Below are 10169 nucleotides of genomic sequence, written 5' to 3' on the forward strand. Positions count from 1 at the left end.
ATAGATTATTTATACAGGCATACCTCAGAGATATTGGGGGTTCAGTTCCAGACCACCGCAATAAAGCAAATATCACAATATGGTGAGTCACACAAATTTTTCTTCCCCAGTGCATATAAAAGTTATGTGTACACTATACTGTATTCTATTAAGTGTGCAATAGCATTATGTCTAAAAAAACAATGTATGTACCTTAATTTAAAAATACTTTATTGTTAAAAAATGCTAACCATCATCTGAACCCTCAACAAGTCATAATTGTTTTGCTGGTGGAGGGTCTTGCCTTGATGTTAGTGGCTGCTAAATGATCAGGATGGTGGTTGCTGAAGGTTGAGGCGACTGTGGCAATTTCTTAAAATAAGACCACAGTGATGTTCGCCACATTGGTTGGCTCTTCCTTTCATGAAAGATTTCTCTGTAGCACGCAATGCTATTTGAAAGCATTTTACCCACAGTAGAACTTCTTTCAAAATTGTAGTCAATCCTCTTAAACCCTGCTGCTGCTTTATCAACTAAGTTTATGTAATATTCTAAATCATTTGTTGTCATTTCAACAATCTTCACAATGTCTTCATCAGGAATAGACTCCATCTCAAGAAATCATTTTCTTTGATCATCCATAAGAAGCACCCTTATGCTCCTTATCCCTTAAAATTTGATTATGCGACTGGAGCAGTGCAGTTACATCTTCAGGCTCCACTTCTAATTCTAATTCTCTGGCTAGCTCCACCACATCTGCAGTTACTTCCTGTACTGAAGTCTCGAACCCCTCAAAGTCATTGATGTGGGTTGGAATCAACTTCTTCCAAACTCCTTTTAATGAACCTAACTCCAGTAATGACCTCATCCCATGAATCACGAATGTTCTTCATGGCATCTAGAATAGTGAATCCTTTCCAGAAGGCTTTCAATTGACTTTACTCAGACCCGTCAGAGGAATCACTATCTGTGGCAGCTGTATATAGCCTTACCAAATGTATTTCTTAAATAATAAAACCTGAAAGTTGAAATTACTCCTTGATCTATGGGCTGCAGAATGGATGTTGTGTTAGCAGGCATGAAAGCATCATTAATCTCATTGTACATCTCCATCAGAGCTCTTGGGTAACCAGGTGCATTGTCAATGAGCAGTAATATTATGAAAGGAATCTTGTTTTCTGAGCAGTAGGTCTCAATACTGGGCTTAAAATATTCAATAAACCATGTCATAAACAGATGTGCTGTCAATCAGGCTTTGTTGTTTCATTTGTAGAGCACAGGCAGAGTAGATTTAGCAGAATTCTTAAGGGGCTAGGGTTTTTCATAATGGTGAATGAGCAATGGCTTCAATTTAAATTCACCAGCTGATTAGCCCCTAACAAGATAGTTGGCCTGTGCTTTGAAAGTTTGAAGCCAGACATTGACTTCTCTCTGGTTAAGAAAGTCTTAGATGGCATCCTTTTCCAGTATAAGACTGTTTTCTCCACATTGATAATCTATTGTTTACTGTAGCCACCCTCATTATTTATCTTAGCTAGAGTTGCTGGATAATTTGCTGCAGCTTCTACATCAGGACCTGCTTCTTCGCCTTGCACTTTTATGTGATGGAGATGGCTTATTCTCTTAAACTTCATGAACCAACCTCTGCTAGCTTCAAATTTTCCCCCTACAGCTTCCTCACCTTTCTTAGACATCATAGAATTGAAGAGAATTAGGGCCTTGCTCTGAATTAGGCTTTGGCTTAAGGGAATATCGTGGCTGGTTTGATCTTCTAACCAGACTACTAAAGCTTTCTCCATATCAGCAGTAAGTCTGTTTTGCTTTCTTATCATTCATGTGTTCACTGGAATAGCACTTTTAATTCTCTTCAAGAACTTTTCCTTTGCATTCATAACATAGCTAACTGTCGGTGCAAGAGGCCTAGTTTTCAGCCTATCTCCTCAGCTTTCAACATGCCTTCTTCACTTAGCTTAATCATTTCTAGCTTTTGGTTTAAAGTGAGAGACATGTGACTCTTCCTTTCACTTAAGCACCTAGAGGCGATTTTAGGGTTATTAATTGCTTAATTTCAATATGGTTGTGTCTCAGAGAATAGGGAGGTCCAAGGAGGGGAGAGAGATGGAGGAAGCTGCCAGTTGGTGGAGCAGTCAGAACACACACATTTACCAATTAAGTTTGCTATCTTATATGGGCACAGTTCATCATGCCCGCAAACAATTACAATAGCTGTATCAAAGATCCCTGATCGCAGATCACCATAACAAATATAGTAACAATGGAAAAGTTAGAAAGTACAAAATGTGACACAGAGACACAAAGTGAGCAAATGCTGTTGGAAAAATGGTGCTGACAGACTTGCTCGAGGTAGGGTTGCCACATACCTTCAATTTGTAAAAACTGCAATATCTGCGAAGCACGATAAAGCAAAGCATAATAAAATGAGGTATACATTTATCTGTATATTATAGCTAATGACTTGTCTTATAGAAGATAAATCCTTATTTTAAAAGGTTCAGAGTATTGAAGAGAAGACCCAAAGGAAGCAAAATTTGTTTCTGCTAATGTAGTGCATACAATACTAGGAAAGATGGGGTGGGGGGAGAATGCATATGCAAAAAGTGTAGTCTCAAAACTGACATGTATTACAAAATGAATAATCATGAAACACACAATATAAGAAAAACCATTCAAAGACATAAGAGAACTATGGGTGAAGAATACAAAACAAGGTAAATTATTTACTAGAATTTTAGGAGTAAAAGTTTTATCAATGTTTCTGCTTGACTTTAACTTAGATATGAGAATATAGTTTCATAATGTTTATGAAACTGGTGTATTTATTGCTTTAGTCCTATGCAACCCAACTGAAATGACATGTCTGATATTTTGTGGCTTAATTGCAGAACATAATGCCCATTACAGTTGTTGCAGAAACCCTTTAATATTTTAGGTTGTGATGACAATACAAAGGTACTTATCTCAAAGAACTATAATTTGATATACTTATTGACTTTCCCCTCAATCATTTTAAATGGAGAGATGTAGAAATGAAAGTTCTCTGTTCTTTGTTCTCATGTGATAACTGTTAAGGTGAGACTCAGAGTGTATTAGAAACATATGGTCTTAGTGACACATGAAGAAAGTAATGTCCATCTTCATGGAAGCAATCAAATTCTAATTAAACATGCTTTAATTAAACAATGTCATATATAGTAGTTTGAAATAAGGCATTATATGTAGCCTTGCTATGTTCTTTTAACATTTAAAAAAAACTGTTGGAGGGATTATTGCTTTTAAGCTTCAGTAAATTCTAGAGGCTTATTGTTTCCTCATAATTCACCTGAGGATACCTGAGAGTTGACTTGTTCATGGTCACCTACAAAGCCAGGAATGTGGCTCAATTTTTAATTTATAATCTACGGTCTTCTTTCTAAATTCTACAGAATTTATTAATTAGCAATAGAAAATAAAACAAAACAGTTTTTATCTTTAATATCCTACTAGTTTAGTCAAACTTGCTCTGAAATGGAAAGATTAATAACAATTATAAGATTTCATCTTTGCTCATCATCTCTTGATGAATTGTTAGTGTGATTTCTGATCAACAAGAATATTTGTCTTCTTTTTGCTCATATGGACTGTTAAGGAAAATAGTTATGCAGAGTGGGTGGTTACCTATTGTAATATCAGTATTTAATCTAACATAATAATGTTTATATATTCTCCAAAGATTCTCACAAGGATTATATACCTAGATGGATAAGAAGCTGATTGCTAAACGAGAGAATTTGAGAAACTACAAAACACAAAATGAAGACATATGACTGAGGCAGATGAGAAAAAAGTACAGAGAATTTTCAATTTCATTTTCAACCAGTCAGAAAGGCTGTGTAGAACAGGTTGCATTTCCTACAGAAGAAAAATAGGTATTTTGATCATCTGGCAAAGAGAAGGCATTTTAAAAGCAATTTTGATTCATTTGTAGACTTATCCTAATTTTAGACTTTGTATTTTTAAATTTGCTGTTAAAGTATAATTAGAAACAAATGTAAATTTTCTCCTCTGCTTTAAGAACCTGGACATTTAGCATTTCACTTTAACAATACCTTTCTTACAGTGTCATTTCCTTTTGTAATCATTAGACATTTAAAAAATTTTTTTCCACTTTCACAGAAAAAAAATTAAAAACAGTATCATAATAACTGACAACTCAAAGGCAACAAAGGGGCCCCAAGTTGCAGATAGCTAAATAAACATAAAAGGAAAGTTACATACTGCTCCTAAGAAAAATTAAATTATAGCTGTAAAAATACAAACAGCTCAGTCTGTATTATCTTCTGTTGATCCAACAGCTTGTTGCTATAATAATACTGACAGTTATAAATACAGTCCTTTCCCTTCTGCCAATGAAGCTATCATATCTTCCTATGAAAGTCACAAGTGAGAGATGAATTGACATCCTGGGTAGGAAATTGAATAGAAGCAAGAAATCAAGTAGAAATTCAAATCTCTCCCCTGACTCTCACAGGAACATATGAAAGTGACTTCTATTATGGCAAGATTTTCTGAGAACATTAAATTAGAATTTTAAGGACATGTTTATTTCAAATCAATACGACTCAAGAGATTGATGCCTTTTGAGAATAATGCATGGTGTCATTCTGAATAGGCAAGCCATACTTGTGAAATGTCCTAAAGAACAAAGAATAGAACAGGGGGAAATATTAAATTTACTTTTATTATGAAATCTTCCCAGAATTTAACTTAATTTAAAATGAAAATAATTCCATCTTCATTATTTTTTATAATCATTGCCGAATGTTTATTGAGTGCCTTCCAAGTACGGAACAGAGAATTAAGTGTTGCCAACCCAAAAAGATATGGTAGTCTCTACCTGCAGGGGCACACTATATGGTTGGAAAAGAGAAAGTTAAGTTTCAATCGACAGATGTTCCTATTACTTACATTACTCTCTTGCCCTCTTTGGAGCCATACAATCCTAATAATTCTTTGGGCTTTCATTTAATACAGATTTTTATTTCTTCTTCTTAGGACAAGGCAAGACAGTGAAAATTTTTGGAAAATCTACCTCAAATCTCAGTGCATCAAACCCCGCTGTGTCCTCAGCAAAAACTCCAGGTATCAGTAACTCTCTACTGAAATCAGAAATTAATGGTCAATATGTTTTGGTTTAAGTTTGTGCTGTAGTATTAGAAGTCTCCAATCTAGAGTCATTAGAGAAAATGAGAAAACACTTTAAATAAAACCTAACTATTTTTTAAAAGCTATATCATTTGCAGAATATGAATCACACTGCGTAGTCACCTAGCAACTATTTACTTGATATGGAATTTTAACCTAAAATGGATATTTTTCCCATGACTAAATTCCATTTCAAGTCTATCATGTCTAATTAATTTCCATATGAGTGCCCTGATAGAAACCATAATAACTTAAACTAGGACAGGCAGGAGGCAGTTCTGCTTATAGCACAAACTGCAGTGGGAACCATAGCACAAGATGCTGGGTCGTACTAGCTGACTCTGGACATGGTAAGGATATTATTTCATGGACCATGTTCAGAATGAGAAGAAAATCCATGGGAAACGTTACTGGATTAATGAGAGAAAAACTGGATGTGCCCATTGTCCTCTACTTTTCTGGGCTTCCCTGTGGCACAGCACTGGAATGGTCTATTTTCTACCCAACTAAAGTGTAGACTCTTTTTTTTTTTTTAAAGTGTAGACTCTTCAAGTTAGTAGAGTCTATATTACTTTTCAAGAGGTAGGCAAAGTGCTTAGACCATAGTAGATCTCAAAACTGCTTAAATGGCAGAATGAGATGAGAATCTAAGATGGTATGATAGCTATCGAGACATAATGAGCAAATAGTAAATAATTTAATAGGATCTTGAGACCCATGATTTTATACAGCGTGGCATAATTAAGGAACAAGAACTGTAGAAGCTTGGTATTCATCTACAGCTGGCAAATTCCTAACCATGATCTTCTAATTTGTTGAATAAATATTTTATGAATGCTGGAAGAAAGAATGAACAACTCTGAAGCAACCCTGACATTCATAATTTGGAGTTATGAAGTTTTGCTCCATCACAAATTATCTCATGTATTCTGAGTGAGCTGGTGAGTCACTTAGCTGGTGACAGAGCCTAGCCTTGAACATCCCAGCTGATGATTTGTCATAGCTGTGAACCCTGAGAGTTTGCCCCTCTCAGCCCTGAGGCTGTAATATTCTATACGTCTCAAGATACAAAAAAGAGAGAAAACACCAGCTTAGCCAATCATTTACTATCTACCTCTCAGAGCAACTTTGATTCTTCTCTGTACATACTTACACAGCAACCCTCACAAAGGGATTAAAAACTTCCTTTCAGTGTGAAAATTGCAATGGAGGAAAACTTGTCATTGAAAGTTAAAAAGGTTGTGAGATGATAGGAGGAAACATTATGCTCTGGAAATGGCATTTAGATGAAAGCTAGGAGCCTGTGTGAACATTGTGGTATACATAAGTTTCAGGTTTCAAGAAAATTTTGAGATTTATCTTTTTCATGAATTTCACAAGCTTAATGTTTATGAAAGAATAAAGGAAAGAACATTCGGGAAACAGAGGAGATGTATTTATTCAACACCCACATCAAAGTCTCCTATGAGGCACTTGTCTTGCAAAGGAAGTGGTAATTTAACAAAGTTCGGAAAAATCTGACTCTTTTCCAAAAGTACAATAAACAAGAGATCTCTTTTGGTTTAGATAAAATCAGACAAAGAAAAGATAAACATTGAATAAATTGACACCATGATTTCTAAATACAGAAAAGTAACAAAAGGTAGAAATTATAAGAGAAATAAGACACAAATTCAGAGATAAAGCCAAAAGCAGTGAAAGTTTAAATAGGAAATAGAGTGTCATAATCATTAGAATTGTCCATTACACTTGTACAAATTATACCAGAAATTGTCCTTGGATTTGAAGGCACATACAGATCCAATCAAGTAACAAAATTATATGCATTTTCTTCAAAAATATGAATATTATACTTGTGCTGCTCGTCAATAATATTTATAGCTCTCCTGTACACCTGTCAAATTGTCCTTGATTATTTAAATGTATAATGGCAATTTTCCCAATAGACAGAAAACTTCAAGAGGTAAAGACCATGCCTGACTTGTTCACTGTGCGTACTACACAGTGTGACACAGAGTAGGCACTGAAAAAAATACCTTATTGAACTTACGATCTTGATTGGCTCTGTGAGGATTCAAGTGTAAACAGCGCCATCTTGGACTATCATTAAACATTTTAAATCTGAAAAATAAATGGAGTTCTGACTCCTAGGCCTACAAACTAGGTTTGCTTTGAGCTGAAGAGATCCAGGAAACAGGAAGGGAGAAATGGCATCTGGCAGGAGTGTTCTCACTGGGCTGCTCAGATGCTGGCTTGCTCTCTGCTCCTACCTGGGCATATTTAAATCCAAACCTAGCTAAAAAATTAAATTCAACTGCATGAATGACTTCTTTTTCTTTCAATCTAGGGCATTTATCTTAGTGGTTCTCGAAATGTGGTTGCTCACGCAACAGCATCAGCATTACCTGTAAACTTGGTAGCGATGCGTATTTTCGGCCCCAGATCAGTCTCCTCAGTCAGAAACTGAGGATGGGGCCCAGCAATCTGTGTTTAACAAGCTTCCAGGTGATTCTAAGTCAGGGTAAAGCTTTAGAAACCCCCAATACTAGGTGAAGTGAGGATTACTGTAAATACAGTATTTTATGAATTATCATCCCACATCTTGTTAGGGAGTCCACAATAAGCAATGTTGTAACTCTGGCTATGGCAGCCCCTGCAGCATCTGGACTCCAAAACTTTCAAAAGCCACATGAGTAACAACTGCAATTGTGCTTCTTTGATTTTGGAAGAAGACAGACCATTTTAAAGTATTATGGATTGCATATACACTAGATCTAATAATCTATGCTATTTTCAAATACTTTTTAGAATAAAGGAAATATATTGGTAGTTATAGGACTTTACCAGCTCTGCCTATAACTCCCTGTGAGACCTTTGTTCTCCAGGTTCCTCTTTTTTATAACAACATGTTGCACATTTTTAAAGCATGCAATTTGATTAGTTTTCACATATGTACACACCATGAACCACCACTACAATCAAGATGATGAATATATCAATAACTCCCAAAGGGTCCTTGCAATCATTCCCATCCAGCTTTCCCTATCCTTCTCCCATTTCCAGGCAACCACTGACATGTTTTCTGTCTTTCTCTCTCACGCATATATAATTAAGGGAGAGCTGACATCCTAACAAAATCAAGGCTTCAAACCCAAGAGTAGTTTATCTCCATTTATTTAGGCATTCTTTAATTTCTCTCAGCAATGCACAGGGAGCTATACTTAATATTTTGTTATAATCTATAAGGGAGAAGAATCTGAAAAGAATATATATATGTAAAACTGAATCACTGTGCTATACACCTGAAACTAACACATTGTAAATCAACTATACTTCAATAAAGATATATATTTATATTAAAATAAATGAATAAAAGTGGGCACATACTTCTACTAAAAACAAAAAAATTGCATTAGTTTTAGGTGTACAACATAATAATTTGATATCTATTACAAAATGATTGCTACAATAAGTTTAATTAATATCCATTACTACACATAGTTACAAATTTTTTGCTAAAGGAAAGTATTCTTAAAAAAAAAAAAGTATTCTTTTTTCAATTTTATTTTCTGAACAATTATTGCTATGGTAAAGAAATAAATGTTTGTATATTGGTCTCTTATTCTGCAACCTTGATAAACTCATTTAACGATTGTAGTACATTTTTGTATATTCTACCAGATAAGGATTGTTATATTCTCTTGAATTGACCCCTTTACTATTATGAAATGAACATTTTAATGCCTGGCAGTAGTATTAGTCAGAACTCTACTTTGTCTGATACTCATATGGATATTCTAGCATTCTCTAGTGTTACCATGGTATATATATTATGGTATTTTCCGTATTTGTGTCTTTCTTATTGAACTAAATATCTTATAGGCAGTATAGAGGAAGATCTTGTCCCTTTTATCCAATTGAACAACATTTGCCGTTCACTTGGAGTATTTAGACCACTTGCATTTAATGTGATTTTTGATATGGTCGGGTTTAAATTTACCATCTTGCTATTTGTCTTTTATTTTCCCTGTCTGTTATTTATTTCCTTTTGCCTCTTTTTCTGCTACCTTTTGAATTAATTAAATGTTACCTTATGGTTCCATTTTATCTCCTTTCTCTGCTTACTAGCTATAACTGTTTTGTGATTTCTGGAGGGTTTAGAGTAAACATCTTTACTTATCACCATCTAATTTCAAGTGATGATATACCTATTCCATTCACCTGTAATTTAAGAACTTTACAATAGTTTCATTTCTCTTCCTCCTCGCCGTTGTGCTATTGTTGTCACATATTTCATTTTTATATATGTCATAAAGCCCACACTACATTGCTATTATTTTTATTTAAACAGTCAATTATATTTTTTAAAGCTGTAAATAATAAGAAATAAAAATCATAAATACTTACCCATGAAGTTACTATTTCCAACACTTTCCATTCATTGTATAAATTCATATTTCCATCTGGTATCATTTTCCTTATGTTTGAAAGACTGTTTTTAACATTTCTTGTAGTGCAGGTCTGCTTGTGATGATTTCTCTCATTTTGTATATGTTAAAGTATTTGTCTTGCCTTTCTTTTTGAAAGATATTTTCTGGGTATAAATTTACAGTTTGAAAGTATTTTGTTCTTTCAGTATTTAAAGACATTGCTCCACTGTCTTCTCATTTGCATTGTTTTCATTGTTGTTATTTTAGAGAAATCTTCTGTCATTTTTATCTTTGTTCCTCTATACATAGAGCCTGCTTTTAAGGTTGTTATTTTCTTTATCACTGGTTTTGAACACTTTGCTTACAATGTGCCTTGGTATAGTTTTCTTCATGTTTCTTGTGCTGTGGGGGTTCACTGAACTTGTACCTGAGATTTCTGAAAAATTTTAGTCACTTTTTTCTTCAAACAATTGAATCTTCTTCAGAGATTCCAGTTACCTTTTAGCAGACCCTCATAAATTGTCCCAAGGATCACCGACCCTTTGTAATTTATTATTA

The 10169-nt window shown here is 34.4% G+C and overlaps 1 pseudogene; it reads right to left on the bottom strand.

Annotated features, from left to right (window-relative positions):
- Positions 1-225: 225 nt before the first annotated feature.
- Positions 226-9654, bottom strand: LOC137765851 (tigger transposable element-derived protein 1-like; annotated as a pseudogene).
- Between the last annotated feature and the right edge of the window lie 515 nt (positions 9655-10169).

The sequence above is a fragment of the Eschrichtius robustus genome, chromosome 6 (assembly GCF_028021215.1).
Source record: "Eschrichtius robustus isolate mEscRob2 chromosome 6, mEscRob2.pri, whole genome shotgun sequence".
Taxonomy (NCBI): domain Eukaryota; kingdom Metazoa; phylum Chordata; class Mammalia; order Artiodactyla; family Eschrichtiidae; genus Eschrichtius; species Eschrichtius robustus.